The sequence below is a fragment of the Panulirus ornatus genome, chromosome 7 (assembly GCF_036320965.1).
Source record: "Panulirus ornatus isolate Po-2019 chromosome 7, ASM3632096v1, whole genome shotgun sequence".
NCBI lineage: Eukaryota > Metazoa > Arthropoda > Malacostraca > Decapoda > Palinuridae > Panulirus > Panulirus ornatus.
Window position 1 is genome coordinate 33143964 of NC_092230.1, and position 21479 is coordinate 33165442.

Sequence of the window (21479 nt, forward strand, 5' to 3'; positions counted from 1 at the left end):
TTCAAGGAGATTTTTAAGGTAAGATCTGTGTCTTCTAAAAGCTACTGTGCCTTACTATATATATATATATATATATATATATATATATATATATATATATATATATATATATATATATATATACCTGCTGTGAGGCTAATATGATGAGACTACCAAGCATTTCACGGTTTCCTTATTAGAGTGTAGGAGTGACGTCTGCCAGCGTCCAGTCCAGTGGGACTCTTCCATCCTGGAGATATTTACTGGAAACATAGATTAACGGTATTGCAATTTCCTGTTTGACGTTTTTAATTACTCGGCGATAAAAACGATCAGGACCTGGACTTTTATCAGTCATCAACTTAACTCTCTGTGTTACTACTTCTCTGACAGTGACGGTGAATTCTGGTGTCGTGTGTGTGCTATATCTATCACTGTATTAGAACTCGTGTTGCTGCTTTGATATATATATATATATATATATATATATATATATATATATATATATATATATATATATATATATATATATATATATATATATATATATATATAATCTCAAGGTTGTTGCTACGCTTTTATCACCGACAATGGGTTCCCCAGCTATGTTTACCACCCCTATCTTTCTATAATTCTTATTATTGATATATCTCTAAAATCTCTTTCGATTTTCATTGCTATCTCCTCCATGACTCGCCTCGTAGTCTCTCTCTCTTGCCTGGCTTAACAAGTCTCTTTTTTTTTCCTCGCTCCAAACGGCTGTACAGCTGGTGCAAGGCTTGGGTCACTGCCTGATATCTCAAGCTTGTAGAGCTGGTTTCTGTACCTCACAGTTCTTACTGCACCTTGCAGCTCTTGCAGTGTGTGTGGAGTATCATTCAGGCCCGTCGTTGATTCTATTTTTCCTTTAAGCACCATATATGATGAGAGAGAGAGAGAGAGAGAGAGAGAGTTACCTATCTACGAGTCACTACAACGAGATTTAGTTAAAATGGGCCAAAATATTCTGTAATTAAGGGAAGGGGGGAAGGGAAGTAGGAAGGGAGGAAGGGAAGTAGGAAGGGAAGTAGGAAGGGAGGAAGGGAAGTAGGAAGGGAGGAAGGGAAGAAGAGATAGAAAGAGCGAGCCAGGACAGGTGTTGAGCCAGACGAGTCATGTTATGTTACCTGATTCCCACCACCTCAGACACCTCCCTGCAACACTATAGCCACTCACTCACTCACTCACAATATTACTTTCCTCCTCAAATCTCTACACCATTAATGACTGACAGATTTACTAACATGCATCAGAGGGGAAAACGAATGCTTGGAAAGAGGAGCCATATCTCTAAATATGATCATAGTAGTCCCTTTACCCATTCTACTAGTCACTTCCGCTTCCATGGTTCCATTTGCTGCCAGGTAACTAAGACACTTCTGCCAATTTTTCTCCATTTAAACTCACAACCCAACTAACCTGTCCCTCAACCCTGCTAAGCCTAATAACTTTGCTGTTAAACGCATTTACTCTTAACTTCCTCCTTTCATATACTCTTCCAAACTCAGAAACCAACTTCTGCAGTTTCTCACTCGAATCGAATGTGTGTGTGTGTGTGTGTGTGTGTGTGTGTGTGTGTGTGTGTGTGTGTGTGTGTGTGTGTGAGTGTGTGTGTGTGTGTGTGTGTCTGTCTGTCTTCCTCGACGAGACTGTACTCCCAGTGGTACAACTTTGCCAAAGGGAACTTTTCACTCGCTGGCAACTCTTGGGGTGAGGTGTTGTGATGTTTGTTTTCATTCCTTGTACCGCAAAGCTTTGAAACTCTTTACCCTCTCATGTCTCTCCAGACAACTTCAACTAGGCAAGCTTTACCCTCTCATGTCTCTCCAGACAACTTCAACTAGGCAAGCTTTACCCTCTCATGTCTCTCCAGACAACTTCAACTAGGCAAGCTTTACCCTCTCATGTCTCTCCAGACAACTTCAACTAGGCAAGCTTTACCCTTTCATGTCTCTCCAGACAACTTCAACTAGGCAAGCTTTACCCTTTCTCAATAGTCTTAAAATAATCATCTCCCTTTTCACTTCCCCCGTTGTTCATGTTTCATTCAAGGCCTGGCTGGCCTCAATGACGACCTCAGCTCGTGACTGTTGCCTCAGAAGAAATATTCATATTGTGTTGAGATTCTTGCAGTTAAGTATTATTATTTAAGTTTCTGCTGTTTTTTTTCCCCCTTTTTTCCACTGTGTCGAGTGCCTATTCTATTCCTCAGTGACCTAAACTGTACTTTGCATGATACAGATCTTGTGTGGATCAAGAAAGACAACGAGACGTTTTTCTATATAGTGATGACTAGTTAATCGGACAAGACTTACTGACGATATATTTCGAACAAAACAGAAATATCTGTAGTCGAAAAGTTACGAAACTATCATATAACTATCATTATTTTCATAGACTTTTACTGTATATATATATATATATATATATATATATATATATATATATATATATATATATATATATATAGCTAAAGGCTTGTGTTGATCAAGCTTCGTCATCATAGCTGGGGCCCCGTATTGACCAAGCTTCTCTCATCTTTCCAGGACTGAGGCATAAAGAGGTCACGTGAGTGGCGGCTGCAGGGTCCATCGCTGGGGCTGAACACCAGGGGCGACTGCGCGAGTGACTGTCGAGGAGCGCCAGCCAAGAGTGTCAGTGTCGCTCATACAACGGAGTGTCCTGAGTGCCTGCTCCCTCCACACGCTCCCCACTGTTCGCGTCCGGAAGGATCCAGAAACATAAATGGAATACGGTCGAAAAATGATTCTCTGACAAATCCCAAAAGTTAGTCCGGACTAAATCCTCGTCATTTGCCGTGGACTTAAGAAGGTTCAAGAAGGGAATTAGATTATTTGATACTGTAATCGAATCTGTCGAGCAGGGGCTCTTGTCTTTGCACCTTCCGAAGCCAGAGATTAAAGGGCTCAAGGGAAGAAGGAAGAAAAAAAGGCACATTTCTCACTTAAAGCTGCGAGAGGTTAGAGACGTCTTGTAGGGCCTTTAGTTTGGTCTCCGGGAAGGCAGCCATCCAGCCCTGATCAGCCTGAATCACACGAGAGGAAGGACATCTTTCAGCCCCTCACCCACCTGAAAGAGGCTGAGAATGTCCACACGCAGGAGGCGACGTAGCAGAAGATAACAGCAGCAGGACCCACCCGCCACCCCTACCAGGTCTGCGTCAGCCATGAAGTCCGCGTACATAGCTTCCTGCTGCACGCTCTCACCCTCCCCCCATCTCAGCCAACGGAGATTTTCCGACTCTGACGCGACCGACTCACACAGCTGCGACCCCAACCAAAACAATGACGAAAGGAACAGAACTCCGCGGGTGTGAGGCGCAGCGGCACGGGTCTGGGGCGACGCTGCTGCTGCTGCCGCGGCGGCACCCGGCGGCAGGGGGACACTCCCGCACCTCCTCCTACGTCACCCTCCTTCCCACACCCCACTCCACGCTGTCACTCCTGCACCTCCTGGCGCTCCTACTACTCCTGCCTCAAGTGGCATCCTACGCCAAGTCTTCCTTCACTTCCCCCCGCCTGACGTCCTTTGAGTCCTGGGAACACGAGGCGTGGCTGGAGGAGACGGGGGCGTTCGTGCTCCAGTGGACGCCCAGGGAAGAAGTCATCGAGTTTCGGGTGACGGCGAGGACGACGGGTTACATCGGGTTCGGCCTCTCCTCCAAACCCAGGATGGACGGCGCGGACATCGTTGTCGGGTAAGTGTTTGTCCCTCCAGTTGTGCCTTTCACAGGACGATCTCAGATCCGTCCGTTCACTCAGGTTTCAGGAAGTGATAATGGACGCCTGAGACACGCATTGTTCCTGTGTCCTCAGCTTCTGTTTACACATTTGGCCAAGTTGGTCGCTTGTGTGTGTATATATATATATATATATATATATATATATATATATATATATATATATATATATATATATATATATATATAATTTCACCACAAGAAGCGAGGTATTCTTACATTTCCCATGATCTACTGTACTTGTACCATTTATCATTTTGTTGTGTGTGTGTGTGTGTGTGTGTGTGTGTGTGTGTGTGTGTGTGTGTGTGTGTGTGTGTGTGTGTGTGTGTGTGTGTGTTGCGCTTCACAACACCTTACCTAATCTTATCTTCAATATACACATTGCGCCCCTTCCATTTATGGCGCGTTCGTTCTCTTCACATTTTCACCTTTCAATAAGACCATGTTCTGCATGACCTTGAGGAACCGTGAGGTGGTGCCTGAGCGCTCCCGTGTCCTCGGTGGGCAACTCAGGTATGCAGTAAATGCCAGCAAGGCCGTGGGTCAGCGGCCGACGTCTTCAAGAAAATTGCATCTTTTATTTATAGCTGACTGAGGTGTGGTGTGCAGTAAATACGCGAACACAGGAATGGCCTCTCTTTGTAGAAACTGCTTGTGTGGTGATGGAACCTGATTTATCTATGATGATGAAGCATCACTTTCTCTCTCTCTCTCTCTCTCTCTCTCTCTCTCTATATATATATATATATATATATATATATATATATATATATATATATATATATAGAGAGAGAGAGAGAGAGAGAGAGAGAGAGAGAGAGAGAGAGAGAGTCCACGGGGAAAATGAAACACAAGTTCCCAAGTGCACTTTCGTGTAATAATCACATCGTCAGGGGAGATACAAGAAAGAAATATAAGTCAGTTGATATACAACGGAGAGACGTAGCTAGGACGCCATTTGGTAAACAAGTGATTGTTCAAGACAGACAACGAGCGTATCATAAACTTATTTTGTGGACAAGAAGGGGAATGGTTTACAAATTTTATCAACAATGATAAGTTTATGATACGCTCGTTGTCTGTCTTGGACAATCACTTGTTTACCAAATGGCGTCCTAGCTACGGCTCTTCGTTCTATATCAACTGATTTATATTTCTTTCTTGTGTCTCCCCTGATGATGTGATTATTACACGAAAATGCACTTGGGAACTTATCGTGTTTCATTTTCCCCGTGGACTCAGGAATATACTTGATCACGTGCAAAATTGTGATCCTTTCCAATATATATATATATATATATATATATATATATATATATATATATATATATATATATGCTTTCGCCTCTCGGTCGTGTGTACATGCGACTCCAGCTGTTTGGACCATACGATAATCATATCATCTTTGAGCCACACACGTCTTTTCCTCACATACTATAACCTCTTGAGTGCTTCTGTAATGCCGTACCTCCCTCGTTTCCATTTTTCCAGCTCGTCCTGGAAAATAATGGAAAGTTTATCGAGCCAAAAACCACCTTAAAGATGCACAACCTAAACGATTTCTTCCAACACATGTGTTACACGGAGTGGATCACTCTCCAACACACAACAGAATTTCGAGAGGACCCTCGAGAGGAGGCCCATGCCTTATGCCTCAGGAAGTTCTGGTACCTCTGTCTTTACAAGGAGATGCAACAGACCTCTGCAACTTGCACGAGCACTAAATATCATCTGGACCAAAAAGAGGACGAGAGTGACTCACGTCGCCTCACTCCAGCGAGAGAGGAGGAAACATAACCCTAACAGTACTGACTCACATGTGACTAAAATCTCTGAGCGAGTCCTACGATGTAAACTGAATTTTATAAGCTCAAACAACGTACATAACCCAGGACAACATGGTCTCACGGCTGGACGACCATGCCTCTCTCTTGACCACAAAGTCAAAATCGTTGAGGCTCTGGAGGACAAACGAGGCGATGATGTGATATGAACAGACTTTGCATATAATCATTCGATAAAGGTGACCATTGCGTCAGAGTGCGTAAAATACGTACGATGGGAATACACGGTAAAACCGGAAGGTGGAAATACAACTCCTCAGCCTGCAGATCTGAACACGTTGTTGTAAGTCAAGTTATTTTCATAGCCTCCAGAGGAAAAATCTCAGTCCCCCCAAAGGAACAGCCACTCGACCCCTTTTGTTCCTCAATCTTATACCTGACATTGACGCACACATGAGTCATAGTTTTCCATCATCCTTCGCAGATGATACCAGAAATAAGAATTTAAAAATCACCTCGTCAGCAGAAGACACTGACAAAGTACAAAGTGACAATAACAAGGTCTTCCACTGGGCCACCGAAAAAAAACACGCTTTTATACTGGGGTAAGTGGAGACTCCTCCAGTGCGGAGAGCGAAGAAATCAAGAGAAGGACGAAATATCAGACCGACTCAGACATCGTTATTTCACGAATGAACATTGTTAAAGACCTCGGAATAATAAAGTGTGACGACTTTACTACCTTCAACGAACAAAAGAAGGCAGCAGTTGCCTCATTTAAAAAGATAATGGGATGGATCCTGAGCAATTTCAAGACAAAGAGATGAACCAATAAAGATGTTCACGAATTACTGCTCCCTTCTAATAGCTGGCAGCCCGTAACGATACGGAAAAGGAACTGAACAATAAAAAAAAAAAGGCTGAAAACACTGAGGATGTACTCTGTGGTGTGCAGGGAGGAGAGGTATCATTATTCACACTTGAAGCCATGGCTCCCAACCTGAGCCCAAAAATGATTCCATATTGGCACTTCAGACCTGGAAGACTCGGTGAAATATTACCCCTAAAATCAAAATGTCCTACGTACCACAAGTGGCAGGGTGTACCACACGTGGTTCGGTACTCGACACGTAGTTGAGTTTGCTACACGTGGTTGGGTGTACCTACACACCACGCGGCTGGGTGTGCCACAAATACCAGTTCAAGAAGACCATAGCCAGTAAGCCTAAGAAATACCGTATACCTCTGGATGTGTATAAAGATGCGAAATTGAACACTGTCTAGAGAGAGCAAACCTGGCCTCTGATTTAACTCCTGATATATATATATATATATATATATATATATATATATATATATATATATATATATATATATATATATATATATATATATTCCTACGAGTCCACGGGGGAAATGAAACACGCTAAGTTCCCAAGTGCACTTTCGTGTAATAATCACATCATCCGGGGAGATACAAGAGAGAAATATAACAGTCAGTTATATACTACGAAGAGACGTAGCTAGGACGCCATTTGGTAAACATGTGACAGACAAGGAGATTAAACAATAAACACCAGGACTAGAAACATCTCACATGAATTACTCAAATTTTTAAGACAGTCCAAGGATGTAAACTAACTTCATATTGCGTTAGCAAGAGCTTCGGGATGAGAAAATAATGCCTTAAACTCACAATCATTATGATAAAACTACAGAGGCAGAGGATAAAAAAAAAAAACCTAATTCTGATGTAATAAAATCAAAACACCACGATTGCTTTTAGCAAATGCCATCACGGTCTCGCAGTTCGCTAAATGCCAACACGGTGTCACAGCTCACTAAACGCTAACATATTGTCCTCACTAAATGCCAACACGGTGTCACAGCTCACTAAACGCTAACATATTGTCCTCACTAAATGCCAACACGGTGTCACAGCTCACTAAACGCTAACATATTGTCCTCACTAAATGCCAACACGGTGTCACAGCTCACTAAACGCTAACATACTGTCCTCACTAAATGCCAACACGGTGTCACAGAGCAGCCCACACAGAGTCTCATTCCTCGCCCACAGTAAAAGTCATTTCCAGCCCACACTGCCCGTCATTCTCAGCCCATTCCCTGCCTGCAGTGACTGTCACATCCAGCAGTACTGACTGTCGTTCTCAGCCCACACTGACTGTCATCCCTAGCACATATTAACTGTCAAGGATTATAAACCAAGAAGACGTCGGGATGTGACTATACGAACTGTTTACTTGAGAGCAATGGAAGACATGTGTCACAGTCTGTACCTGGGAGGTCTGGTGCCCATGAAGGTCTGTTGCCCATGAAGGCCTGTGGTGCCCATGTAGCCTTGGCTCCCATTCAAAAATCCCTTCCTGGCGTGCCAGGCATATGAGAGCTTGCAAAACCTCATAACACAACGAAGACGTGTCACACAGACGTACAATAAGAATCGGTATAAACGTCTGGGAACCAACAACTGTTTAACTGCACGTAACAGAAACATTATGGAGAGCCAAGTGCAGAACTTAGGACAACGTCAGACAAACACCTCCAAATGTCCCTGAGCAGCCAGGTTGTGGAGGGAACGTTGCCTGTGAGGCCTCAAAAGTCTTATAGATAGACTTTATATATATATATATATATATATATATATATATATATATATATATATATATATATATATATATATCTATATATTGTGTGTGTACAGTGGTGGCCTGGACCCCTGGCGGCCAATACGAGTACCTCAAGATCTCTTACCCACGGGCCACCCCCTCATACAACTCCTCCTCCCTCCCCTCGCCACAGTTTCATGGCGGGAGTGGTGGGCGCCGATGCCGGCTGCCCATCTCTCCACCCACATCCCATGATTACTGAGACGCCATTACCCAGGGAGGAGAGGAAGGTGGAGGACTGGAAGAGAAGCTGACTGGAAAATGTGGACTGGATCCCCTACGCGTCCCATACACCTCATGGTCCCACTATGGGAGCCACCGCCACAACTCCCACAGTAAAGTTTCCAGCCTCACGATCCTTGGCTCGGATTAGGGGAGGAGGAGGGAAGGGGGCTCACACACACACACACACACACACACACACACACACACACACACACTTGAATCTCTAATTCCATTCCAGATGAATATTCATTTTCAAACCCAGTTGCTGACCCCGCTTTTGCGGTCCAATTGGAATTCATATACATACGTACTTACACACACACACACACACGCACACACACACACACACACACACACGTGTGTATATATTATATATATATATATATATATATATATATATATATATATATATATATATATATATATATATATATATATATATATAAAGACGTCTGCTTTGAGGGAAGCTGTTCCCTTCACTCTCCCTTCAGATCTCTCTGAAAGGCCTGACATCACTGTCTTGTACCTCAACCTCCTCTCACTCACCACTTCTCTCTCTCTCTCTCTCTCTCTCTCTCTCTCTCTCTCTCTCTCTCTCTCTCTCTCTCTGTGTGTGTGTGTGTGTGTGTGTGTGTGTGTGTGTGTGTGTGAGTGAGTGAGCGAGTGACTGAGCGTGGTCTGACAGAGTGCCGGCTCTCTCTCTCTCTCTCTGAGTGAGTGAGTGAGTGAGTGAGAGTGAGGTTGGGCTGCCAGAGTGCCGGCTCTCTCTCTCTCTCTCTCTCTCTCTCTCTCTCTCTGAATGAGTGAGTGAGTGAGAGTGAGCGTGGGCTGACAGAGTGCCGGCTCTCCCACAGGTGGGTGCACTCGGGGAAGGCCTACCTGCAGGACCGTCATGGTGAGGGCAACCAGGAGCCGTGGGTGGACGACCAGCGGGACTGGGTGCTGGTGGGCGGCCACGAGAACGACACCCACACCGTCCTCATCATGTCGCGCCCCTACGACACCTGCGACAACCACGACCACGCCATCACGGTGAGTCCCCCTGCACCACGACCATGGTGAGTCCCCTCTACCAAGACCATGGTGAGTCCCCCTGCACCACGACCACGGTGTGTCCCCTCTACCACGACCACGGTGAGTCCCCCTGCACCACGACCACGGTGTGTCCCCTCTACCACGACCACGGTGAGTCGACCACGTTGAGTCCCCTTTACCACGATCACAGTGAGTCCCCTCTACCAAGACCATGGTGAGTTCCCTCTACCACGACCATGGTGTCTCCACTCTACCACGACCAAATCCATCACGCTCCAGTATAACATATTTAGTATATCACAGTATAACAAAGCCCGATACATTCCAGTATAACACAGACTGGTATATTCCAGTTTAGCATAGCGTGGTATATGCTAGCATAACATGATCTTGTATGTTCTACGATAACACAACCTGATATATTGCTGTATAATATAGCCTGGTATATTCCAGTATAACACAACTTAGTTTATGCCAGCATAACCTAATCTGGTATATTCTAGTATAGAATAAACTGGTATATTCCAAAATAACATAGCCTGGTATATTCTACCAAAAACAATCTAGTACATTCCAGTATAACAAAGCCAGATATATTCCACTATCACAAAGGCTGGTATACTATGATATACGAAAAGTATGATAATGTCTGAAGTCTGTTGTAGAAACATGTCACTACCATCACACAACCAGACTATCATAGCATAGGTTTTACCACAGCAATACCGTAGGCGTTACTTTATCACAGCACTAGCGTTGGCGTAACAATTTATCATGGCACCTGTGAACATCATAGCACTAGTCTGCATCATAGCTCTAAGGCTTGATCATAGCATCAACATTTATCATAGCACTCGTCTTTTATCACAGCACCAAGACTTTTATCACAGCACGAGACTTTATTGACACTGGTATTTATCACAGCACTAGGGCTATCATAGCACCAGACTTTCACAGCCCTACCACAGCACCAGACTTTTTATCACAGCATTGGTTTTTAACAGAACACCATAAACATAGCATTACACTATATACCTCCAGATTTTATCATAACATCAGACTATCACAGCTCTACCATAGCACCAGACTATCATACCACTAGACTATCACAGCCCTATCATAGCACCAGAATCTATCATACTCTCAGACTATCATAGCCCTATCATAGCACCAGACTCTATCATACTCCAGACTATCATAGCCCTATCATAGCACCAGACTCTATCATACTCTCAGGATATCATAGCCCTATCATAGCACCAGAATCTATCATACTCTCAGACTATCACAGCCCTATCATAGCACTAGACTCTATCATACTCTCAGGATATCATAGCCCTATCATAGCACCAGACTCTATCATACTCTCAGGATATCACAGCCCTATCATAGCACCAGACTCTATCTACAACAGCCCTGGAGACGCGCCTGGGAACCACGTCTTTCCTGGGTAAGGGAGGTGACGACCCTCGCCTTGTCTACTACCTATTGGACATAAACGTATCATATGGTGTCTCCTTCAGTTGTATTGTGTCTCCTACAGCTGTATTGTGTTTCCTACAGTTGTATAGGCGACAGGAAGTATTCTCCCTCGAGGTTCTAGAAGGGTGTATAATCTCCCGTGGACGAGGTCCTACATTGTCAACGAATACCCGGATAACATGGCTACATTTGCAGTAGGCAAGGAAATGAACGTAACGCGGCGTTACGCCCTCGTGACGGTCATTTCATCTATAACTGTAATACAGAATATAACGTCACTTTCCTTATAGTTAACTCGTAATATAAGATATAGCACCACACAATCGGGTTCTGTTTCGCCCTCGTGACGGTCTATTTCATTTATAATATAGTAGTAATATAGAATATATAACGTCATTTTCTCTATAATGTACTAGACTTGCAATGTAAGATACAGTACTATCCAGTAGGGTTCATTATATAAGGCGTGTGTGGAGTTATAACAGCGTATATGATACACAAGATCAAGGCATTTTAAACTCACCAGAACATCAATATCGCAGTATTTCGAATTTAATATAGTTAGTCCTATTCCGTTTTCTTCACAGCAGTAGCGTCCATAAGAGAAAATGAATCTAATGAGACACTTCCAACATTCCATTTTCTATCGAAACGGATATAAATTGGTAAAATGCTTAGTCTTCAAGATAACGTATTATATTCTAACCAGTGTTTTTTTTTTATAGAAAAAAGTAACGGGAAGGCGTAACAACTCCCTCGTTTTCTTAAGAAGGTGTAACACGTGAATGCTATAATGTGACAAATAACGAGGACTATTGACACATGGACAATAGATACGGAATATTAACGTTGCATGATTTCAACTACTGACATGCAATCCATGGATACAGCCAATCGAATATTTACCAATTCATTTATACCTGTCCCGGAGCCCGTTTTTTGTAAGAAAGAGTCAGGGTCTTCCCAGGGCCTCTTTTCTAGAGGCTCCTGCAGCCCAAGGCTGCGCTACGTCGAGTAGCAGGGAAATGATAAGAGCCCTTTTGATGAGAGTATACACCCGGTGACAGAGCCTCGCTAAAGGTAAATTTTCACTCGCTGTGTCACCTCGCGCAGACAGAGTCCGGTAACACTTATGTATGTCACTTTTCGCTGTTAATGTAAACAGGATAGACAAAACCAAGTATGACGCAACACAGATAAATAATTTAAGAGTGATAAGTGGTAAACCTGATATGCAAATGTACGTGTGACGTAGCAAATTCAAAATGCATCTGATGTATAAATACAATATGTGACATAACACGGTTATTATATATATATATATATATATATATATATATATATATATATATATATATATATATATATATATATATATATATCACATAATGGCCCCCAGCAGCAAGGATTCGAACCTTGTACAATTTGGGTGGTAGGTGAGTAAGCTGACCACCCAGCAAAGACAGTGACCAAACGCTTGATTTGTGCAGTGCACGTGTGTGGTGGGTCGCCTGCATATATACAAGGTGAAGAAACTGGGCAACACGAGCGTGAAAATTGTCCTTCCCGTCAACGCACAAGTTGTAGTCAAATGATAATCACACACACACACACACACACACATACACACACACACACACACACAGTACCAGGAAGCTTCAATGTGAATATTACATGTCAGGAAATGTGCTTCAGGATTTTTGTGTGCGAGAGGGACTTGGCTGGTGGGATCGTCCTTAAACTGTCGCCAGAGTCACACATAAGAACAATAAAGGAGTCGAACTGTCTCTTGACCAGTATCAGAATAGCCTTCACGTAGGAAATATCCAGCAAGCTGTTCGTATCCTACGCTAGGCCAAGACTAGATTATATCTCTGAAGTCTTGTTACCGCACCAAAAGAAGCATGAAGAACTAATATAAAGGTTCAGAAAGAGAGTAATAAAGATAGTACCGGAATAAAGAGAGCTGGGTTACAGGTAAGGGCTTGAAGCCTTAAGTCTGCCCGCCATGGAAGAGAGAAAAGTGGGGTGACCTGATCACAACCAATCGAGTTTTTCGAAACTTAAACACGACTAATGTCGCAAACAACGAAGATTTTCGAAAGACGTAGAGACATAACAGGACATAACATGATGCATCATGATGAAGAAGAATGTTAGAAAGATATAAAGCAGAGCTGTTACTGACAGGTGTGGTGGAACACTGGACTGAGCTGACCGTGGATGTGGTAAATGTGGACAAAATACAGAAATTTAAAAAGCCGAATGGTAGTAGAGGATGCCCAAAAGACATGGGGTCTCCACGAGTGTAAAAACTCCCTCCCCGTACTGTACAAATAGGAAATTACACACACACACACACACACACACACACACACACATTAGGCAGAGCACACAACGCGTCACACCAGGATTACCTTGAGTACACAGGCAGTAAGGGGCAGGCCTGGACGACCTGTCCCCCGTGTCAACAGTAACGTGACCCTGAACAACCACACCCAAGACCACACAGTAAACAACGCCAACACACACACACACACACACACACACACACACACACACACACAACACTCAGAGACAAAAAAAAAAGAACTGTGTACTTCTTCAGGGGAGGGAAGCCCGACCACGCCCACCGTGGTCATCTCTCTCTCTCTCTCTCTCTCTCTCTCTCTCTCTCTCTCTCTCTCTCTCTCTCTCTCACTCTATTACCCTTCACCTTCCCTTCCCTCCATTACACCTTTCAACTTCCCTCCACTCTACCCTTCACCTTCTCTCGACTCCATCCTTCAACTTCCCTCCACTCTACCCTTCACCTTCTCTCGACTCCATCCTTCACTTCCTCCACTTCACTACTACACCCTCCACCTCCGTTCGTTCCACCCTCCTCTTACTTTGCCCCCCCTCCCCCCCTACACCGAGTGTATATCCACGTTGCAACGATAGGCAAGTTTTTCCCCCATTTTCTATTGTGTGGAAGATGGTAGGAGGAGAGGCAACCTGTCAGGCCTTACCGACCAAAAAATTGGACAGAGGCGAGAGTGAGGTGAGGCGGGGCAGAAAAAAGAAGAAAAGAAAAAGTTTGACGAGCAAAAAAAAAAAAAAAAAAAAAATCATACACTTTCTTGGGCTTCTCAAGCCGTGACGTCACGAGAAACTGCCGTCAAATATCTTTGTTGTTGTTATTGTTGTTGTTGTTGTTGTTGTTGCTGTCGTTATCGTCCTGATGTGATAATCAGAGGCGGGAGTCACTCGATGGTTGTATCACCTCATCCCACAACGAAATCATGAACATATTTATTTTCCCTCAGTCTCTCGAGTTCTCTGTCACACCACATCTTAAAGCCTCACATCCCTCAAACAAAACAATCTTCCTCAAAATGTCACTTCCTCGGAAATGTTCCTCAAAATGTCACTTCCTCGGAAATGTCACTTCCTCGGTAATGTCCCTCAAAATGTCACTTCCTCTGTAATGTCTCTCAAAATGTCACTTCCTCTGTAATGTTCCTCAAAATGTCACTTCCTCGTAATGTTGTTCACGAACAGATTTCGTCTGTCTTGTGGAGGCAGCCTCGTCATACATTCTGACGAGACCTGTTCGTTCCTGAGCCACAGAATTACAAAATGGTTTTGACTTAACAGGAGACAGAAGTCCATACTACTGTGCACACAGCCGGGAGTGTGTGTGTTCATAGAACTTCACTTGTGGAATCTTTATGCCTATGACTTTCAAGTCGTTCCTTCAGCAGTTCTAGTTTCCGTGTACAGGAACCTATAACCAGCTGGATATCGTCTCTCACGCCCTTATGTATCTGCGGGAGTTAGACACATCAGCTTCTTTCAGGTCTCCTACGAGAGGCTTAAAGTCATTCGTACAAGAAGCCGGACTGTGGAGGGTAGCCGGACTGTGGAGGGAAGCCTGACTGTGGAGGGTAACGCACCTCGTCATGACGCGGGATTCGAACCGCGGTCGTGTGTGTTCCCGAGTAAACAGCACAAATTCCCACCAGACCTTTTGTACAAGTTTGAGCTTAAACCACAACACGCGAGGCTGGCAGAATCTATTTCTTTAAATAAAAAAGGGAAGTTCCTTTGGGAGTTCTAACAATGTGGGTTGACCACTGGAAAAAAAAGCAGTTGGGTTTAGTTTATTTCGAAAACGTGTTAAGGAATAAGTAAGATATACATATAGTTGTTTTTTATTCATACATATTCGCCATTTCCCGTATTTGAGGGGTAGCGTTAAGAACAGAGGACTTATATATATATATATATATATATATATATATATATATATATATATATATATATATATATATATATATATATATATATATATATATTCCTATGAGTCTACGGGGAAAATGAAACACGATAAGTTCCCAAGTGCATTTTCGTGTAACAATCACATCATCAGGGGAGACACAAGAGAGAAATATAAGTCAGTTGATAGACTTATATATATATATATATATATATATATATATATATATATATATATATATATATATATATATATATATATATATATATCCGCTGTACAGCAGCTCAGCAGAACATTTCGGAAATGTTTTAAGAAATTTCGGTCATGTGTACCTGCTGTGTGGTGTGAAGCGGTAAACTGATTTAGCTACATACTGAAAGTATTCAGTATACTACAGTGTTCTCAGAATACTACAGAGTATTCAGCATATTGCAGTGTATTCAGTAGACTAAAATATATTCCGAATACTACAGTGTATTCAGTATACTACAGTGTATTCAGTATACTACAGTGTATTCAGTATACTACAGGATGCGTTGCTAAAAAGGGTTTTAACGGGTGCAGGCGCAACACATCGTCATAGGTGACAAGGATACGCTCAAATACCACCACCCAACCTCCGGTATAATTCAAGTTATCACGTAAACCTAAACCTGTTTACCTTCAAGTGACATTACATGTGTCCAACTTCCAGACTTGGGGTTATCGTAAAAAAAAAAAATCAAAATTCAATTTTTTTAAATTCTCTCTCTCTCTCTCTCTCTCTCTCTCTCTCTCTCTCTCTCTCTCTCTCTCTCTCTCTCTCGCTTGGTTGGTGGTGGTGAGAAAAGGGGGAAAAAAATATAAAGGGGTGGGGGTGGGTGGGAGAGGGAGGTCCAGAGTTTGAAGAGAGCGGATCCGGTATTCCATTTTCTGTTGTGTGGTGATGGAGACGGTGAGGGGTCTCGGGGGATGCCTTTGCCCGCCCAATAAATCGGACTGTGGGAAGAGTGTGAGGGGAAGACCCGATACAGCCCGACTAGATGGTTCTCTCAGCTGCTCTCGTGTGAGGGAAACTATCTCAGGGCCTTGGAATACCTCCCTGACGATGCCTGGTGTAATATATATATATATATATATATATATATATATATATATATATATATATATATATGTATCTTTTTCTTACATATTCGCCCATATTCGCCCTTATCCCGAGTTAGCGAGGTAGCGTTAAGAACAGAGGAGTGAGCCTTAGAGGGAATATCCTCACTTGGCCCACCTCTCCGTTCCTTCTTTTGGAAAATTATAAACGGGAGGGGAGGATTTCCAGCCATATATATATATATATATATATATATATATATATATATATATATGTGTGTGTGTGTGTGTGTGTTACCGGACTCCGCTTGCTCGAGGTTACAACGCGAGTGCAAAATCACCTTCGGCGAGGCTGTATCAATGGGAGTACAACAGTCTCGTCAAAGAACTTCTCACACCAATGGAGTCTACATTTCCCTGCAACTGGAGGTAGCGCAGCCTTGGGCTGCAGGAGCTCTTAGGAGAGTCCTGGGTAACACCAGGACTCGCTCACTGGCTTGAGAATACTATAAAAAAAATAATATATACACATAGATCTGTAGTATGTATGTACCAACTCGTATAATCGTGATAAACCATGTGAGCCATATATGTTCGGGATCGAACCCGGGATCATTTCATCTGAATCCACCAACTTATTCCATTTATTCATAATCATTTCCTTCCTAAGAAACGACCCAGGCGTTATCCAGGACCTATTGGCTGGAGTTCTTACATCTCCAAGGCTGCGCTGCTATCAGTAGCAGGGAAATGATAATGTCTTCTCGGGTAAGAAGTTCTTTGACGAGACTACGCCCAGTGATGTTTCAAAACTATCTTTTTTATGTTTGTTTACTGTTCACGTTCTATCATTTCACAATACACTCGGAACACCTGCATTCCTGCAGGGAGAAGCCCTTGGACCCTTGGGGTCTCACAGCAGTTACAGAAAGAAGCCATTAGGCCTTAAGGGCTCTCTAGCCCATATAGGGGGAAGCCCTTAGGCTAGTGGGGCCCCTAGCCCATACATGGAGAAGCCCTTAGGTTTATGGGGACTTCAAACTTATACGAGGAGAAGCCCTTGGGTCTATGAAGCCCTCTGGCCCATACAAAGAGAAGCCTTTAGGCCTATGAGGCCCTCTGGCTCATACAAAGAGAAGCCCTTAGGCCTATGAATCCCTGTGGCTCATAAAGAAAGAAGCCTGTTCAAGTCAGAGGGATGTCAAGTTGTATCCCTGGGTCAGTGTGTCTGGTCAGGCCACGTTGCCTGCTGGGGTCGAGATGGGAGGGGAGAGATCTCATCCCGAGGGCAGATCACCTATCACGCACCGCCCCAGGACCTCACGATCACCAGGGGAGCGGCTGCGGGTCCGTCTCACACCCGGGGAGCGTCGGGGGGGTCCGTCTTACACCCATGGAATGGAAGAAGGTCCGTCGAACACCCGGTGAGTTGCAGGGTCTGTGTCCTTCCTTTAGGACAGAGATGGGGATAGGCCAGAGGTCTATGTGCTTCCCCCTAGTGTCCAGAACACACCCAGGGAGAGGTGAAGGTCTATGCCCCTCCCCTTGGGGTCAAGGACACACCCAGTAAGGGACGAGGGTCTTTGTTCCTCCAGTTGGTATCTAGGAGTCTGTGTTCCTCACAGACTGTGTCTGTCTGTCTGTTGTCATATTGATGTCTACAGCTCTCTCTCTCTCTCTCTCTCTCTCTCTCTCTCTCTCTCTCTCTCTCTCTCTCTCTCTCCCAGATAAGACCGCTGCTATACGTCCGTAGGGGGGAGGGGGAAGCCACTGACTGCGCCTAATATTCGCTCATCCGGGGCAGAGGTAAGAGGCTTCACATAAGCTCCCTGGTTGGCGGACACTGATGAACGTGATATGAACCTCGCATCATACAAACCCTCCCTCAACCTCCCTCTTTCTCTCTCCCCTCCCTGGCTGACTGGCTCTCGGCTCCCAGGCTGACTCCTTGACTGTTAGCTGGCTAGCTAGCTGGCTCCCTGGCTCCCCAGCTGACTCCCTGACTGTTGGCTGGCTAGGTGGCTGGCTCCCAGGCTGACTCCCTGACTGTTGGCTGGCTAGGTGGCTGGCTCCCTGGCACCCTAGCTGCCGGCTGGCCGGGGATTGCGTTCTCCCCCGTCCAATGAAGAACGATATGAAAGACGCATCACTTATCTTTCCCAAATTTCATTGGACAATATTTCACAAATAAGCGACTTTATCCCAAGAGTTTATCCTGTCGTATAATGCAGAATGGATAATAAAATATCCTTTATGGCCTAGTGTTGACAGCTCTCACAGGATGACAGTCTCTAAGGCACGGAATGAAACGTGAGATGGGAAGGATGAGAAGTTCCATCCTGTACGATGAAGTATATCAAATATTGCATCTCCTCCCGTGGCTGAGGGAGCAGAGCGGAGAGACGGTCATAAAGCCAATAATCTAATACATAATTTATAAAGCGATGGAATATGTTGCCCAACACATGGATCTCGATCGTGTCTCCCAGGAGGATAGGTCGGCGGGCCTCCACGTCACAAGCGCATCTCCTGGGCGTCAGGGACCAGCAAACACAACCCGACTGTCATCACAGATGGGAGGAGGGAGTGGAGGGTGTGGTGGGTCGGGTCGGGGTCGGTCGGCCGAACGAACCATCGGGGAACAGGAACACTGCCTCCTCATTATGGGCTCAGCTTGGGAGAGGGCGTGGGGCTGCGCGGGCGTCTCTGTCACCCACTAGTGTAGCCTTCCGCCCGGTGGACTGAGGGGGAAGACTTTCTTGCAGATCTGAGGCCGAGGGAGAGGTGGGGACTGGGGACCCCGCCTCTACAGGAGCAATAAGCCCTAGTTACTACATCAGTTTACGCGTCAAGAACTTTCATAAAAGTTCCGCGTTTAGGTCTGACGGCCTTGAGCACCCGTGTCTGAAAATGTGTTATGAAGAGACACGTCGAGATTGGAGAGAGAACGAGACAAATGGACTTTTGTTCAATGTATGATAGACTAAGAATTAAGAGAGACAGTCACAGTCTTTAACTGTGGATATTCATTATGTATCAGGGACATGTATAGATTATCTGGCATGAATATAACATTCATTTGATGGAAGAAAACCATAGACTGAGAAGTAATGATTTACACACCAAACACATTGTTGCCTCATCCAAGAAAATGGAAGGTTGGATCTTGTGAGCCTTCAAGACGAGAGAGGCAAACCTACAACAAAAAATATTTTCAAAAAACACAGAACAACCAGAATCAAAATGCGCCACAAACGCAATTAGGGGAAAGTGTTTAAACATCCCAGGCCAGAAACTCTTCAATTCACTACACGCAAAAAAAAGGGGGGGCTATTATTAACTACCCACTAGAAATTTTAAAGAAAAGACTAAAACAAGATTCCATAGAGTGTACAAGATCAGCCTCATTCTGAACGACACCTACCACTGCGTCCTCGAACAGCCTGACTGATCACGGAAGCAAAATGCCATTGGATAACAAACCCGACTTGCCAGCATCAAGGAATGGTTAAGTAGGGCAAACCCTCATTCACAACAAACCATTTTCATTGTATCAATAAATGATAATCAAGGAAGTGATTCACGTCACACACTACCTGGGGAAGTGAACGAACTGTATGATGAAGACAAGACCGACAATACCATCAAGGGGTCAATGATTCTCGACCATCACGTTTGTAAGTGTGCCAGTCTGTCACTATATTGACAGGTGGTCCCTGGTTACCTCACAACACGCTCATCATAGCCGAGGGGCTGGAACCTCACAGGTTGGCTCCAGCTAACACTTAAAATGGGAGGACTGGAGCCTCACAACACACTCATAACGGGAGGGCTGGAGCCTCACAACACATAACGGGAGGGCTGGAGCCTCACAACACACTCATAAACGGGAGGGCTGGAGCCTCACACCTGCTGGTGGTCAGTAACAAGCCATCACACGGGAGGGAGGCAGGAACCTCCTCCCTCGAAACTAGCGAGGCTTGTCACTGTGATTCCTGACGTCATACTTCCTCATGAGGCGATGACGTAAGTCCTCCTGACCTACGGGGGGGGGTGTGTGTGTGTGTGTGTGTGTGTGTGTGTGTGTGTGTGTGTGTGTGTGTGTGTACGACGTCACATGATCTGACGTGGTTGTGACGTATGGGATGATCCTATACATAGAGCCTCCGTTCAAGAGGGTCAGGGGGTGCTGGAAGGGCCAATTGGTGCTCCCCTCACTGTTCGCGAGGCGCCCTTATTGCAGTCTATATCAAGGATGTGAATGGGCGGCGGGATACCTGCTGTCGTACCTTAGGTTATGACGTCGTCTGTGTGTGTGTGTGTGTGTGTGTGTGTGTGTGTGTGTGTGTGTGTGTGTGTGTGTGTGTGTGTCCTTTACGTAGAAAACCCTCCATAATTCTAGGAATTCGGTGATATTAACAAAACTCGACATTTTTTTTCCTGCGATTTTCATATATCTCTTGGACGTGGCTGGGCACAGGAGGAAATATGATGTGGGGCCCCCCCCCCTTTATTGTGAGGGGGGGGGGGCAGGGATTCCTCTCTCTCTCTCTCTCTCTCTCTCTCTCTCTCTCTCTCTCTCTCTCTCTCTCTCTCTCTCTCTCTCAGCTAGGGTGTGGAGCCTGATCATGAAGCAACACTACACACACACGTACGTCTCAGCCAGTCTCCACAAGACAGGAAGGAGGGTGATATCTCACGATGGGGAGGGGAATATGGACTGGAGGAGGAGGAGGAGGAGGAGGAGGAGGAGCAGGAGGAGAAAGAGGAGGGGATGGAGGAAGGAAGTGGCAGGGGAAGACGGGGGGAGGGGGGAGAAGGAGGACATCCTCAGGCCAAACACATCTTCAGCTACACTCCCAGTGGTCAGCCAACCTTACGACACACACACACACACACACACACACACACACACACACACATACACACACACACACACATACACAACACGACAAAGCCCAAGATTCTCCCCCCCCCCCCTTTAAAAAAAAAAAGAATTAATGGAACCAGAAATTTCAGTTATGAAGTTTTGTCTAGCATGGCGTAGACACTGTGTCTGGACGAACAGCAACAAAGCTAACTTTATTAGTGCAATTAATATAATGAATTAACCTTATTGCCAGGAAATTTATTAAAAC

At 44.6% G+C, this 21479-nt stretch overlaps 1 pseudogene; it reads left to right on the forward strand.

The window, feature by feature from the left end:
• LOC139749318 (MOXD1 homolog 2-like) overlaps positions 1-21479 on the forward strand; it is a 317877-nt pseudogene that overhangs the window by 240193 nt on the left and 56205 nt on the right.